General features: G+C 39.9%; 1 protein-coding gene across 4 annotated transcripts in view; it reads left to right on the top strand.

The window, feature by feature from the left end:
- Positions 1-16,705, top strand: part of LOC123861678 (sphingosine-1-phosphate phosphatase 1) — a 113,653-nt gene that overhangs the window by 71,642 nt on the left and 25,306 nt on the right. The window contains exons 1-2 of one of the 4 annotated variants that reach the window (XM_045901008.3): positions 32-943; positions 1,330-1,462. The exons of 1 other annotated variant lie outside the window; for it this stretch is intronic. The gene's annotated coding sequence lies outside the window, so the exon portion shown is untranslated. Of the gene's footprint in view, positions 1-31; positions 944-1,329; positions 1,463-16,705 lie in introns of those variants that run through there. 2 more of the 4 variants (XM_064571155.1, XM_045901006.3) reach the window with 2 other exon arrangements.

The following is a 16,705-nucleotide window of genomic DNA, read 5'->3' as shown; positions in this document are numbered from 1 at the left end:
ACAGCGCGCCCAAGCACAAGCTGTAAAATGTATGAAACACTATTTATTTTTACAAACACACATGAAGTCTTTTCAGTTTCCCTAAGTGTCCTTCGGCTTTAACGGTGCTGATCAGTGAAAAGATAAAAAGCTCAACGGAACACATCAAAACCACAGTAAACGTCAGCGGGTGATGATAAGTTAGAACTCAGTAGCAACAACCACATTTAAAGCTACAGGGCTTGAGCGTCTGATACTACAAACCCCAGAGTTCCCAAGGGCGCGGGCGGAGCTACTCTCAAATTGATAGCTATTTCAGCCAATGACACAGCCACACACAAAAAAAGGGCATGAAGGACAGGTTTCTTTGCGTTCCAACACTGAAGTCATTCTTAGAAGTTCTGAGAGTATGTGGGTATTTCAGGGCCCTATTAAGTATTTCTTATTCGCAGTAGAAGTCTCCTCGTCACCATAAGAATTCTCTACTCGAATTTGGCCCAGTGGAAGTTACAGCGTCTAAAAGCAGAAAGGAACTCACGTTGCCCGACGTCAACGGAAGGACTCAGTCGCCCGAGGAAGAGGCGGAACCCACTTTATTCTTGTCATTTATTGGCCACGCAGCCAGGAGACACAACCTTCGTCACAACCAATGAGTCGTTGAAACTTCCTTTAACGAACCGTAAAAGGGGAGGTCCCGTGCGGCGCTTTACGGAAACTGGGCCTACGCACGCGCAAACGTCCTGCTTTCGTCCAATCCGCAGGGAGGCTGGCTCTTGGCAATTCGTCGCCCCTCCCCACCCCTCATCTTTCCCTTTCCCCGCCTCTCTGCGGCTGACCAATGCTCTGCATTTTCCTTTGCTCGTTTACCCTATCAGAGAGGTAGGGGGTGGATTTCCGGTCGTCAGCTGCGCACCGAGGCTGAGCTCGCGTTTCTTCCCGCGCGCGTTGTGGGCTTGCAGTTGAGGTATATTTCATAGGGTCGGGTTGGGCTAGTCCGCGGAATGGGCAGTTCTCTCCACGGACGGCGACAGTGCGGGTTGAGTCGAGAAGGCCGTAGTCGCTGATTCTCTGGCACGAGGACCTCTGAGGGAAGTGGGAGGGGCTGGGAGGTGGGAGCCACGTGTTGGGGCTTCTGGTGCCGGGGTGGGAGCCCCTGCACCACATCCGCGCTGTCCCTGCCCCGCGGGTCTTCCGCGGGTTGGGTGTTGGTGTCGCTGTCGCCGGCCCCATTGCCTCCTCTGTCTCACGTTTCTGTAGAAGCGAAGTACCCTTCGCCTACTGTTCAAGGAAGGGTACCCAGGACCTGTTTTTGTTTTTCTCCTGCAACTCTCATTTTTCTTATCTCCCGAGTTTGTAAATTTTCGAAGTCAGAAAGCACATTTTCATTTGGGAAGAGACGTCCTGTAATGTATGATACAAACTGTGAAACCAGCTATGTTAAGCCCTTGACGTGTGTTATATAATCCACACAGCAATCTAAAGGGTAGGTACTCTTACTGTTCTCATTTTCATGGGAAGAAACAGACTGCTGAGTAACTCGTCCACATGTTGTCTTCAGCTTGTCTCTTGATAAACAGTGGTTTCCAAAGACGTAAAATTAAAATGCGCTATTAAATTGTAAAATGCTGCTTCTGTTTTCTTTCCAAACTTGAAGTTATTTTAGAAGTTAATACAACATACTTATAAGTGAATTGATATTATCGATGTAAAATCATCTAGTAGAAGACCTTAGACTAGGAGCCATTTCCTAACCTTTGGGCAAGTCACCCTCTGAGCCGCAGCTTCCTCAACTGCAGAATTGAAATCGATACCAGACATGACTACGTGACTACTTCCTGGAGTTGTAAGGATCAAATGACAGAATGGATATAATACATAAATTATATATAAATAACTGATGATAGCTACCTATATGTGTTCGCTTTTCAAATTCTTTCCTGTGAGGCCAGACGAGCGTTAAATAGCATGGATAGATAATTTTATATATGTAGTTTTATATATTTTATGTACGTAAAACAGTGGTCATATGCAGCCTAGTACCACACGTGAACTACCCGTTTTCTTTTCAAAATTTTTTTCCCCCATTAAACTATGTTTTCATCCCCCTGAATTTTCAGCCTACATGAATCATTTAAGTAGCATTTCATTAGGAATGGGAAGGCCATTGAGAGAAGCCAGGATGCTTTCAACCAAATTTTCTGTCATCTGTTCTCCGGCTGGATGAGTAGCACTTCCAGTGCGAGGTGTAGGCAAGGATCTCTGGGCAGGGGCTCTGGTTGCATCACTTCCAGCGCTGCAGCTTTAATAACCCCTGCCTGAAGAGCTTCCACCAGTGCATCTTGATTGACTTGCAGGCATTTATCAGCTTATTAAAGGATATGATAAAGTATATGACTCAGCAGCAAGATGGAGGAGATGCATAGAGCGAGCATGCAGAAAGGGTGCAAGCTTCCAGGCCCTCTGTAGGCACACTACTCCGCAATCTTCACTTGTTCACCAGTCTGGAAGCTCCAAAATAGTCTTAAGCCTATATGGCCCCCTTATCTATTCATCCAGGGTTCAGGACGGTGTTCCCTGTAAACGCAGAAGTGTTGTTCAGATGGTTTGTATTACTTTGAACTGATGTAGATAGCCTAAAGCAAAAGTAGCTCAACTTAAATAACTTCTGAGTTCTGGTTCCTTCTGGAGGCTCTGAGAGAAGATTCATTTCCTTACCCCTTTCAGCTTCTGGTGGCTGCATATGTTCCTTGGCTTGTGGTACCTTCATTTTCCAAGCATGTCACTGCTATCTCTGCTTCCATCATCACACTGTTTTCTGTAGTAGAATCTTCCTCTGCCTTTCTCTTTGTGGGCACTTGTGCTTACGTTTAGGTCCCACCTAGATAATCTAAAATAATCTCGCCATCTCAAGATCTTAATTACAAAACCCCTTTGTCATGTAAGAAAATATTCATAGGAATTAGGATTTGGTTATCTGTGGGGGCCATCTTTTAGCTTACTACAAAGGGTATAAAGAGGGTAAAGAGATCCTACTCCAGTGCAGCTTAGTCTAATTGGATGTGCATTAACACCTTAGAAGAGTAACATTTCTTTGAATTCTAATGTACCGTAAAAATTCATGTGACTTTTGTATTGAACTTCATAATATGCCTATGTTTGATACTCTTATGAATTATTTGCCACATCATAAAACATTGCTGTTTTAGGGATTTAAACTGTACGTGGCTTATAAAAGCCAATTTACTATAGTCATAGTTGTGTCCCCCATTTTAAGAAATATGACCGCAGATGATAGTGATTCATTATGAGGAAGCCATTTAAGCAACCAGATAAAGACTTTGGGTCCCATTTCTCCTGAGGCTAGAATGTGACTAGACTTCATGGAGAACTGAACTGACAGTCCCTCATCATTAATACTCTCCAGTTCTCCCAGCAAGACAGTAGCTCTGATGACCAGGTTTTTGTCATATCTTCAGAAGAAAATAACCCAACTGTTGCTCTCGTGTCTATCTGGAAATCATAATTAGGAGACAGGATCTGATGAGTTGGGTTTGTTACCATTTGATATGGGTATGCTGGAATAAGATTATGAAAAAGAGCCCAGCTCTGAATAGGCATTCACTATGTAAGAACTATTCAATAGAGATCTCTGTGCTTTGTGTATGGAGTTAGAAGAAGTACATGTGGGACATTTATATGGGCCAGGCCTGGAAGTGACCTACATTACTTTTTCTCATGTTGCTTTCTCTGACACAAAGCCATATCTAACAAATGTCTAGTTGTGTACCTCACTGCTGATCTGCTGATGAGTTAGTCTCTGCCACGATGGGCAACACTTAGCCAGCTGCTTAAGATTTGTTCTCAGCCCTTAATCTCCAGCCTTTAGTTTCTTCACCCTGTGAACTCTCCATGGCATCTAAATGCCTCTAGACAGCCTTCTTGGATAAAGTCCTTTTTAAGCTGGCTCCACACCAATGCCATCATCAGGTCCACAGGAAAAAGCTTCACATCCTTGGCCCTGACAAAGTCTGGATGTACAGGCCAATAACAGTGTAATGCAGCCATTTTTCTTTGTTCTCTTTGAGCAGGTAGCCAGTCACAGTCTCTTAGACTTTGCCAGGCGTAGATCCTATATTCATAGTCTACAGGGGACCAGATCAAGGTCTGAGTTTGAGCTACTCATGCTTGGTAAAATGGGAACAAAGAAAAAATGTCACAGTATTTTTTCACAAATAACTTCTTCCAAAGAAATTCTTTTTTTAGCTGCTTCACTTTGGTGTTTTTATTTCCTCAAAATGGATGTCAAGCTAATAGGTTGCAAAACTAGTTTTAGGTCATCTCTGCAAGTCCAGTGTGGACAGTCTGCCACCTGACTTAGGGATGTGAGGGTATAGTATGCAGTTTATAGGCTACGAAGTGCAAAGTACTGTTTACTGGGCATTTTCCTGATGACTAATTATGTAACTGAGTTTTTAAAAAATTCTGCCAGTAATCCAAGCCTAAGTAATTTCATTTGTTTTTTAAATTTTTTTTTTCAAAGATTTTATTTATTTATTTGAGACAGAGAGAATGAGAGAGAGGGAGCACATGAGAGTGGGGAGGGCCAGAGGGAGAAGCAGACTCCCTGACGAGCAGGGAGCCCGATGCGGGACTCGATCCCGGGACTCCAGGATCATGACCTGAGCCGAAGGCAGTCGCTTAACCAACTGAGCCACCCAGGCGCCCCAGTAATTTCATTTGTTAAATGTTTGTTTCACCAGCCCTCACTGTTCCTTGTTTTGGTAATAATTAAATCTAGGTGAAATAAATATATAGAGGAATGTACATTTAAAAAAACTATCTTTGAGGGGACCTGGGTGGCTCAGTCAGTTAAGCATCTGACTCTTGATCTCAGCTTAGATCTTGATCTCAGGGTTGTGAGTTCAAGCCCTGCATTGGGCTCCACACTGGGTGTAGAGCCTACTTAAACAAAAACAACAAAAAAACTGTCTTTGAAACTGATCATCTCTGGGAAGCTAGCATTTCTCAATGACTAAAAAATTCCTTAGGTTTCCCAATCATCAAGCAGAATCATTTGATCTTATAAGTTGCCTTATTGGGTTTAGAATAAACTTAAGTGATTGAGATAAATGGTAGTTAGAAGTGATTTTTTTTTCTTTTAAGACTGTATTCATTTAGGAGCGCCTGGGTGGCTCAGTCGTTAAGCGTCTGCCTTCAGCTCAGGTCATGATCCTAGGGTCCTGGGATTGAGCCCCGTATCGGGCTCCCTGCTCCGTGGGAAGCCTGCTTCTCCCTCTCCCACTCCCCCTGCTTGTGTTCCCTCTCTCACTGTATCTCTGTCAAATAAATAAATAAAACCTTAAAAAAAAAAAAGATTGTATTCATTTATTTGAGAGAGTGAGAGCAGGAACAGGGGGAAGGGCAGAGGGAGAAGCAGACTCCTCACTGAGCAGGGAGCCCAGGACCCTGAGATGACCCAGCTGAAGGCAGACACTCAACTGACTGAGCCACCCAGGCACCCCGTGATTTTTGTTTTTAACTCGTGAAAAATAGTACTGTTGTAGGGTAACATTATTTCACATTTAAATATTTAAAATTGGATTTACTTAGTTTTTTTAATTAAGATTTTAATTTGAATTCCAGTATAGTTAACATACAGTTATATTAGTTTCATATGTACAATGTAGTGATACAACAATCTGTTATACATTACTTAGTCCTCATCATGATAAGTGTATGGATTCACTTAATTTTAATATAGATTTTTTTTCTTGGATTGCAGGTTCATTTTGGCTGAGTTAACTATTCATTTCATCTAGATAAATTGTACATCATACAAGAAGATTTTTAACAAAACCCTTTAACATTTTAAGGATCATAACCTTCGTTATATGTTCATTATTTTCCAAATTTTCTTGGCTAAGCATTAATTGTTATGAAACAACTTGAAAAGTATAAAGCGTAAAATTGTTGACAGCACGATGTGATAGAAGCACTTGGAGTCAGAAGATCTTTATATCTAGACCATACAAAATGTTTAACTTTTCTGAGCTTTAGCTTTCTTATTTGTAAAATAATACTACTACTTGTCCAACTTAACTCTCAAAGTTGTGAGAATCCCGATGAAATGACAAATACTGTAGTCCTTTGCAAAATGTGATTCTTTTATTAAGGTCATTTACCTTTTTTTAAGATATTATTGATTTGTTAGAGAGAATGAGAGGGGGGAGGGGCAGAGGGAGAAGGAAAAGCAGACTCCACGGGGCTCAAAAAAGGGGCTCAATCGTAGGACCCTCGGATCACGACCTGAGCTGAAATCAGACGCTTAACTGACTGAGCCACCCAGGTGCCCCTCTCTGTCGTATTTTTAAAGGGTTCAAATTTAGCATTAATTCTGTTGTAAATTCTACTAGTTCAGGTGTTCTTTTTTTTTTTTTTAAAGCTCTACCACAGTTTTTTGCCTCTTCATAAGGTGGCTAGACCAAAAAATGATAAAAATCCTGTCTAGCAAGTCTTTTTTTTTTTTTTTTTTTTAAGATTTTTTTATTTATTTGACAGAGAGAGGGAGAGAGACAGCGAGAGAGGGAACACAAGCAGGGGAGTGGGAGAGGGAGAAGCAGGCTCCCCGCCGAGCAAGGAGCCTGATGTGGGGCTCCATCCCAGGACTCTGGGACCATGACCTGAGCTGAAGGCAGACACTTAATGACTGAGCCACCCAGGCGCCCCTCTAGCAAGTCTTTTAATGTTAATTAATATTAATCTCCAAATGTCATCGCTTTGCTAACAATATAGTTTCATAGGAAAATTAAAAGAAACGTCTTCCAGAGATTAATAAGCTTAGTGTGCCATTATCATTAAAACTTTTCCTGATAATGTAGATTACTTTGTTTATCATGTCAGTTAAAATATTTCTTTTACATGTTCCTTAGTGTTAGTATTTATACTGAGATAAATGATGGCTCTGTTCTCTTTGCGGGCATTCATTGTAATCATTATTACTTTTTATTGGCTTTTTAAAAAAGAATTTCATGGGATCCCCAGGTGGCTCAGTTGGCTAAGTGTCTGCCTTTGGCTCAGGTCATGATCCCAGGGTCTTGAGATCGAGTCCCACATGGGGCTCCCTGCTCATCGGGGAGCCTGCGTCTCCCTGTGCCTGCTGCTCCCTCTGCTTATGCTTGCTCTCTCTCTCTCTCTGACAAATAAATAAATAAATAAATAAATAAATAAATAAATAAATAAATAAAATCTTAACAAAAAAAGAAGTGTTTCACCATTCCTTGAATTGTAGCAGAGCTAGTGCTTAAGAGCACAGATTTTTATTCTTCTTCTTCTTCTTCTTATTTATTTATTTGACAGAGACAGCAAGAGGGGGCACACAAGCAGGGGGAGTGGGAGAAGGAGAAGCAGGCTTCCCGCCGAGCAGGGAGCCCGATACGGGGCTCAATCCCAGGACCCTGGGATCATGACCTGAGCCGAAGGCAGACTCCTAACGACTGAGCCACCCAGGTGCCCCAAGAGCACAGATTTTTTTTTTTTTTTAAAGATTTTATTTATTTATTCATGAGAGACAGAGAGAATGAGAGAGAGAGAGCACATGAGAGGGGGGAGGGTCAGAGGCAGAAGCAGGCTCCCTGCTGAGCAGGGAGCCCGATGCGGGACTCGATCCTGGGACTCCAGGATCATGACCTGAGCCGAAGGCAGTCGCTTAACCAACTGAGCCACCCAGGCGCCCAAGAGCACAGATTTTTAAACCAAACTACCTGAATTGAGTATGGGCTGCAATTACCAGCTCTGTGATCTTGGGCTGCTTACATGTCACCATTCTGTGCTTCAGTTGTCCCATCTAAGACATAGGATAATTATAAGTACTTCATAGGCTGTTATAAGAATTAAATGAGTAAATATTTGTGAAGTGCTTAAAACAGTGCCTGACAAACACTATTAAATAAATTCCTTTCTCCGAGGCGCCTGGGTGGTGTAGTTGGTTAAGCTTCAGAGTCAGGGTCTTGAGATTGAGCCCCAGGAGATCAAGCCCTGCCTCTGAGCTCTGTGCTCACTGCAGTCTGCTTGAGATTCCCTCTCCCCTGCTCATGCTTGCTCTTGCACGTGCTCTCTCTTACTCTAAAATAAGTAAATCTTAAAAAAAAATAAGTTTCTTTCTCTGGTTTTATTCAATATTATTCATCAAGTATGAATGTGGAATAACAGCCAGAAGAGAAAAAGCTCTAGGTAGTGGCTTATATTTAAAATGTGCTGTATCTTATAGCTGGTACTATTTTAAATCTTTTTTTAACCTTGTAAATACTTGGAAATTTGCATGTCCAGGCAACTAAAAGTTATGCTGGACTTCACATCATTTGATACTGTTTTGATCTTAAATCTTTGCTGGTATTGAGACTTTCCACATGTATATGCTTTAAATATTTTAACTGTATGTTGCTTGGTTGTATGAATGTTATTGATTCATTTCATTTAGTGCAGATGAGAATTAACAACTTTACATTTGAATTTAAAAGCCATTTAAAAGTGCTTTGTAAAATACGTCTTTTATATCACTTGAGGGTCAGTATAAGAAAGCATTTAAGAGTGTGGGCTCTAAAATCAGATTTCTGGGGTGCCTGGGTGCTCAGTAGTTAAGGGTCTGCCTTCCGCTCAGGTCATGATCCCCGGGTCCTGGGATGGAGCCCCATGTCAGGGCTCAGCGGGGAGCCTGCTTCTCCCTCTCCCACTCCCCCTGCTTGTGTTCCCTCTATGTCTCTCTCTGTCAAATAAATAAAATCTTTAAAATTAAATAAATAAATAAATAAATAAATAAATAAATAAAATCAGATTTCTGTTCCAGTCCCCGCTATGCACTTGTGAGCCAAGTGATCTTTGGCAAATCACCTGCCTTTTGTAAGCCTCGCTTTCCTAATTATAGAACCAGGTAAGTAAGGTACTTTATAGGGCCAACCAGAGGACTAAATGAGATATAATGCACCTAAAGCATTTAGAACAGTACCTTGCATACAGCAAAAGTTCAATATATCTTAGTTACTCTTAATATCATTGATGGATACAAAAGATCCAGTAAGTAGAACAAATGGAAATATGAGAAAACCAAGATTCAGATCAGATTCAATGATTTACTGAAGGTCATGTGAAAAAAAATCCACCCCCTTACTTCTAGTGCAGATCTTTTCCCATAACCCCTCTTCAGCTTACTCATACTGACCAAGTCCACCCCGAAGACATGTTCCTTTATTTCCCATTGTGTTTGCAGTTTTTGGCTGCTTGTCAGAGTATTTTCATCTTGGTTGTCATTCTCTCAGAGTCTTTCTCTTTCTTCCTGAATTCTGCAGCCCTGTATTACTTGGACTTTTAAGTTGTTAGCATGCATGACAGGCATCTATTTTTCAAGAAAGGAAGAAAGAATAGATATTGAAGCTAAATTTTTCATAAAGGTTAGTTTTTTTTCATTTGTGACTCCATTAGCCTTTTATTAATTTGTATTTAACATGGCACTGAATTATTTTTATGAAGCTACTTTATTCCCTCCAAATTGCCCCCTTTTTTCCCCCTGAGATTGTAAAATCAAATTGAACTTTTTCTTAGGAATTGAGAAAGGAGTTTGAGAATCACACAAATCCCCTGAGCCATTCTAAAAATAGGAAGAATACAGTTTATGAATCATTGGGTTATTTTTGAAGCTCTTGAATGATTAAAATGTGGATGTATCCTTTTTTGGCATCAAAACCATGTTTATATTGTGTAAGTAAAGCACATAGTATTTACTGCATTATTCTGGAAATTTGAGGTAATTTGATCCTATAATGTATTTTGTGAAGGAATAGCATTTTGAACAAATTGTTTAATTCTGGAATTTGGGTATGTAGGACTATCTATTAAATCATGTTCACACCAGCAGGTGTTTATTGAATGCTTTCTGCCTATAGGGTACTGTGTAAGATGGTAATAAAGTGATGCTCCCAAATCCCAACCCTTTCCTTAGCTTCCTCAGTTCTGCCTCCATGGTGTTTTCTGTGACTACAGAGTTTGAAGTGAATTGACCTCAAAGCTGTGTTTATGTTATGGATGTCATGGATATCAATATTGATACTGCTTGATTTATTTCTGATTTCTTTTTCTTTATTTCTTTGCTTTCTCCAGAAAAGGGATGGCTGACTCTATGGCTTGATTTGTATGTGTGTGTGTTTCCTATCTTTGTCATTGTTTTACATTTTGTGTAGTTCCTTATCTTTGCCTCTTTGTCTTCCTCTATGGAGTGTGTTTTGTGGGTGTTTGTTTTTATACTCCTCTCCAGGAAGTAGGATTTTGTGAGGTAGGTTATCGAGTTATTAGCCTCAGGCTGGTAGAGGATTGATATTAGAAAATTGGAAAACATGGTTCTTGTCTTTAAGAAATTTATACTCTATAGTAGAGAGAAACAAATATAAATATGTGAATATGTAAAATATAACTAGAGAAAAATTAGCTCTTCAATATGTTTAGTATATGATTACTGCTATATAAATAACAGAATATTTTGGCATTCAGAGTAAGTAGAAACTTGGTTTAGGCTGGGTTAAGAAAAATTTTATAGTACTGGTAGAGTTTGAGCTAGATCTTGAAGCATGGGTAGTATCTAGATAACTCAAGAAGACAATGTAGGATTCTTGGAGAGATTAGTAATCTTTTTTGCAGTTTTATTATGGGGAAAATATTTTACCCATTAAAATATTGCTAATTCAGGGGTTGCTATAAAATATAGTCTGTGATTTACATGTTCAAACAACTGCAGCCCATGCAAAAACAATAAGAGAATGTGTATGATGCTTTATAAAAATTAAGTATTTAGTTTTATGTCCTTAAGAAATGTTTGTGAAATCACATATTTGCTTTTTCCACTTCATGTCATGCTGAATGTCAGTACTTTTTACAATATGAAATTGATTTTTTTTTAAGATTTTATTTATTTATTGGACAGAGAGAGACACAGAGAGAGAGGAAACACAAGCAGGGGGAGTGGGAGAGGGAAACGCAGGCTCCCCGCTGAGCACCAACATGGGGCTCTATCCCAGGACTCTGGGATCATGACCTGAGCCAAAGGCAGACCCTTAACGACTGAGCCACCCAGGCGCTCCTACAACATGAAATTGATTTCTTTTTTTTTTTTTTTTAAGATTTTATTTATTTATTTGAGGGAGAGAATGAGATAGAGAGAGAGAGCATGAGATGGGGGACGGTCAGAGGGAGAAGGTGACTCCCCGCTCAGCAGGGAGCCTGATGTGGGGCTCGATCCCGGGACTCCAGGATCATGACCTGAGCCGAAGGCAGTCGCCCAACCAACTGAGCCACCCAGGCGCCCCCATGAAATTGATTTCTAAGAACAAAACTTTTTTATATGAAGTAAGAATTTGTCCTGTTCTTCCCATCTTTTTCCAGGAATTAGATGTTAAATCAAGTATTTCCTGTCCTGTTCTGTGTCAGGGCCGTACAGGAAACCATTGCAGTTGCAGATGAGAGGTAATGGACAGCTGGAGGAGGATAATGGGGCAGACAGTGTTGAGATAAATGTGTAGGGCAATTTTCAAGGTAGGCTTTATTAGCTAGTTGCCTCTTGTCCTTTGACTTTCTTTAATCAAAGATGATTCTGAACTGTTGAGCCTAGATGACTGAGAAGATTGTATAGTTAACAGAGATGAAGAATACAGGTATTCGAGTTATACTTTGGGTATTTTTGAAGTTTTGGCAGCACACTCAGGGGTAGAGGTCTAGGCAGACATTGGAAATACGGGGTTGTGGGGCGCCTGCGTGGCTCAGTCGTTAAGCATCTGTCCTCGGCTCAGGTCATGATCCCAGGGTCCTGGGATCAAGCCCCGCATCGGGCTCCCTGCTCGGCGGGAAGCCTGCTTCTCCTTCTCCCACTCCCCCTGCTTGTGTTCCCTCTCTCGCTGTCTCTCTCTCTGTCAAATAAATAAAATCTTTAAAAAAAAAAAAAAAAAGAAATACGGGGTTGGAATTTTGAAGCGAGATCAAGATTGAGGGTAAAATCTAGGAGTTCACATAGAGGTGATAATTTATGTTGCATGGGGTAGAGAGGAAAGAACAAGTAAGAAAAATTCAATCTCAGTTATCATGATTAACAGCAGAAATTTCAATCATTACTAATCAGTTAAAGCGTCTGTCTGTTTAGACTTCCTAGTTAAGTCCTGAATGATTTTTTTTCCATTCTCTAATTTTTGGACCTCTTGCTAGATGGCAGTTGTAGTTAATTCCAAGGGCAAGGAAGGCAAGAATTGAAAGAGTTTGGTAGCTTAAGTCTAAGCTAAACATTTTTAGGTGTGTGGTAAACTTAAAATCGGTAGTACATTATTTCCAATCCTTTTTATCCTTCATGTGAGATCTATAAGTGTGAAATTTTTTTCTCGCTTAATATCCGGCTTTTGCAAGATGGTTCAAGAATTATGCCTTTTGTTGGTTGTTTCTCTGATATCAGGATCTTTCACTGTGTTCAGAAGAGAGGAAATGAATTTAGAATTTAACTAGATTCTGATCTTCCCACGATATTGGTGCATAGTAGTTAAGAGAACTCATCTGTCCTACTGTATCTTTACACAAGTATAAAGCTATAAATATTTATGTTCAAGGGTTTTGCCATTATTTTGATTTCTATTTCAGCAGATCCCTTTTGGGCATTCACCCAGTTTGGAGTATTAGATAGTGAATCTACTTCAGAATGTAAAGGAAAGTATCTTTAACTATCGATTTAAAAATATTTATAAAATATTGCCTGATTGTGTGAGATATGTTGACATGATTGCAAGATATTGGGATAACACTGGTTAACAGCAGAAATTTAAAGAATTATTAATATGTTAAAGGATCTTTCCATTTGGTGACTTTTTTGAGGAATATTTCATACTGTGAATTTACCTTAGATGTATCTAGTCTGCCTCCCCTCCCCCCCACCTTGTGTGTGTGCGCCCATACGTGTATACGTTTTCACTTAAATCTCAGTTATCATGATTAACAGCATGGGTATGTGCGTATACATAGATATGTATATATACATATTCACTTTATGTGTGTTTGTGTATGTGTAAATAGATAGATAGTAGAATTTATATCTAATAGTTTATTCTGCAGGTTTATCATTTGACACCATTGCATTTCTTTGAAATTCTCTGTACAGGCACTTGCTGTTCTTCTTTTGTACCAGGCATCATTCTGAGCATTTAACATGTAGTAATTAAGTTACGCCTTATAACAACCCTCTGATGTTGCAACTGTTATCCCTGTTTGAAGAATAGGAAGCTGAAAGACATAGCTAGTGACACCAGGATTTGAACCTGAGCATATATCCATTCTCTTAACTACCATGCAATACCTATTTCTATAAGCCTCTGTTTCCTAATCCAAAAAGCAATAATATAAAGACTATCTTTTAGGGTTATTGGTAGGGTTAAATGAAGCAATGCATGTGAAGAGACTGATACCCCATTGTTTGGGATAACCAAGATATTTTGGTCTTTAAGACCTTGAGGGAAAGCTTAATAAATCCTCTGCCCTCAGCTACCCTTTTTCCTTTTTGTAGGAGGGAAGGGAATGCCCTCAGAGTACTTACCCAAAAGCACGGGGGCTATCACTGATCTCTAAGTTACTACAGCCAAAAATTAGATCCAGTGGCCTGAAGATACCCCGCCCTCCCCCCCTCCCCTCCCCACCTTACAGCTATACCTGCTACTGCTGCTTTGGTAAGCCTACAAAGGAGCTAGTGATGTGACCCTCTTTGACCATCTTTGTAACCCAGCCTGTCATGGCAACTCACACATTCACACCACACTTCACACCTTTCAGCAAGCTATATCTAACCTAGGAAATTCTCATATGAACTGTCCCTCGTATCACTCTTGTTCAAAAAGCAGAAGTTTTAAATTTTAACTCAAATTTTTCTTTTCTGGTACATGGTTTTTGTTTGTTTGTTTGTTTAAGTTTTTATTTATTTTAGTATCTCTACACCCATTTGGAGCTTGAACTCATGACCCTGAGATCAAGAGTCCCATGCTCTTCTGATTGAACCAGCCAGGCACCCCTGGTACACGCTTTTTGTATTCTAAGAAATCTCCTCCTAACTTAGAGTCACAGGTTCCTTGTTTTTTTTCTAAGAATTTTGTAATTCTTGCTCTCACATTTAGGTCTATGGTCAATTTTGAGAGAATTTCTTGTTCTGACTTCTCCTTTGTCTGGTTGGTTGTTTTTTTTTTTTTTAAGATTTTTATTTATTTGACAGAGAGAACACGAGAGGGAACACACGCAGGGAGAGTGGGAGAGGGAGTAGCAGGCCTCCCACTGAGCAGGGAGCCTGATGCGGGGCTTGATCCCAGGATCCTGGGATCATGAGGACACCTTAATAACTGAGCCACCCAGGTGCCCCCTCCTTGGTCTGGTATTAATAAGATACTGCAGCTTTCCTTTTAATAGTGTTTGTATGGTATATCCTTTTCTGTCCATTTACTTTTAACCTACTTTATATTTAAAATATAAGGTTTAAACCTATTTAAAATAGGTTTCTTTTATTTCTTTTATTTATTATTTTTTAATTTAAATTCAATTAATTAACATATAATGTATTATTGGTCTCAGAGGTAGAGGTCAGTGATTCATCAGTCTTATATAATACCCAGTGCTCATTATATCACGTGCCCTCCTTAATGTCCATCACCCAGTTGCCCCATCCCCCATCCCCTCCCCTCCAGCAACCCTCAGTTTGTTTCCTATGCCTAAGAGTCTCTTATGGTTTGTCTTCCTCTCTGCTTTCATCTTGTTTTATTTTTTCCTCTCTTCTCCTATGATGCTCTGTTTTGCTTCTTAAATTCCACATATGAGTGAGATCATATGATAATTGTCTTTCTCTGATTGACTCATTTGGCTTAGCATACTTTCTAGTTCCATCCATGTCATTGCAAATGGCAAAATTTCAATTTTTCTGATGGCTGAGGTATTCCTTTGTATATATACCACATCTACTTTATCCATTCATCTGTCAGTGGACATTGGGCTCTTTCCATAGTTTGGCTAAAATAGGTTTCTTTTAGACAACATATAGTTGGATCTTGCCTCTCCTCTCCCCTCCACAAACCTGAGAATCTCTGCCTTTCAATTGAGATGTTCAGATCATTTATATTTAATGTAATTGTTGATATGGTTGGATTTAAATCTACCATATTGCTAGTTGTTTCTAGATTTTCTATTTTCTTCAGTTCTTTGTTCCTTTTTTCTTTGTCCCTTTTTTCTTCTGTCTTGCCTTCTTTTGGATTGTTTTTATGACTACATTTTATCTCTGCTATTGGTTTGTTAATTTTACCACTTTTGTCCTTTAGTTGTTGCTCTAGGGTTTACAGTATACTTCTTTAGCTTGTGTAAAGTCTACCTTAAAATAATATACCTAATTATGTTGTAAGAACCTTGCTGCATATGTTTCCATTTCTTCCCTCCCTTCCTCTTACTAGTGCTGTCAAATATTTGACTTTTAATAACACTCTAATATGTTGTTACTATTTTTTTGCTTTAGAAAGTCAATTGCTTTTTAAGAAAATTTTAAAAGATTATTTACTTAGAGAGAGAGCAAGTGTGTGCATGAGTGGGGGGAGGGGCAGAAAGAAAGGGAGAGAGAATCTCAAGCAGACTCTGCGCTGAGTGAGCCCAATGCAGGGCTCAGTCTCACAACCCTGAGATCACGACCTGAGCAGAAATAAGAGTCAGACACTTAACCAACTGAGCACCCAAGCACCTCAAGAAAATTTTTAAAAGTGGGCGCCTGGGTGGCTCAGTCGGTTAAGCGACTGCCTTCGGCTCAGGTCATGATCTTGGAGTCCCGGGATTGAGTCCCGCATCGGGCTCCCTGCTCGGCGGGGAGCCTGCTTCTCCCTCTGACCCTCTCCTCTCTCATGCTGTTTCTCTCTCGCTCGCTCTCCAATAAATAAATAAATAAAATCTTTAAAAAAAAAAAAAAAAGAAAATTTTTAAAAGAAAGAAAAAGTCTTGGGTGTCTGGGTGGCTCAGTCGGTTAAGCGACTGCCTTCGGCTCAGGTCATGATCCCAGAGTCCCGGGATCGAGTCCCCCATCGGTCTCCCTGCTCAGCGGGGAGTCTGCTTCTCCCTCTGACCCTCCTCCCTCTCGTGCTTTCTGTCTCTCATTCTCTCTCACAAATAAATAAATAAAATCTTTAAAAAAAAAAAAGAAAGAAAGAAAAAGTCTTAAATCTACCCTCATGTTTACCATTTTTAGTTCTCTTTATTTTTTCATGTCAATCTAGATTTCTAGTACTACTGTGGCTGAATAACTTTGACATTTCTTGTTTTACACTCTACTGGCAGTGAGTCTTCTCAGCTTTTGTCTAATTATTTTTCTTTTACCCTCTTTTTTGAAAGGTTTTTTTTTTTCTGGGTACAGAGCTTTGTATTGACAAGTTTTCCTTTCCTTTGAATGCTTTAAAAACGTCACTCTTCGTCCACTGACTTAGTTTTTCTGATTAGCAGTCACTTCCAGTTTCCTCCTTCCCTCAGCCCCTGGCAACCATTAATCTTTTGATCTACAGGTTTGCCTCTTCTAGACATTTCATATAAATGGAGTCATACAATATGTGGTCTTTTGTGTGTGACTTCTCTCACTTAGCATAATGTTTTCAAGGTTTATCCATGTTGTAGCATTTAACAGTACTTCATTCCTGTTTTATGGCAGAAT

The sequence above is a fragment of the Mirounga angustirostris genome, unplaced genomic scaffold (assembly GCF_029215605.1).
Source record: "Mirounga angustirostris isolate CCGP_5_RB_7025 unplaced genomic scaffold, mMirAng1.0.hap1 SCAF_9, whole genome shotgun sequence".
NCBI lineage: Eukaryota > Metazoa > Chordata > Mammalia > Carnivora > Phocidae > Mirounga > Mirounga angustirostris.
Note: the sequence above shows the minus strand (reverse complement) of the source record. Positions and strands in the feature narration are given on the sequence as shown.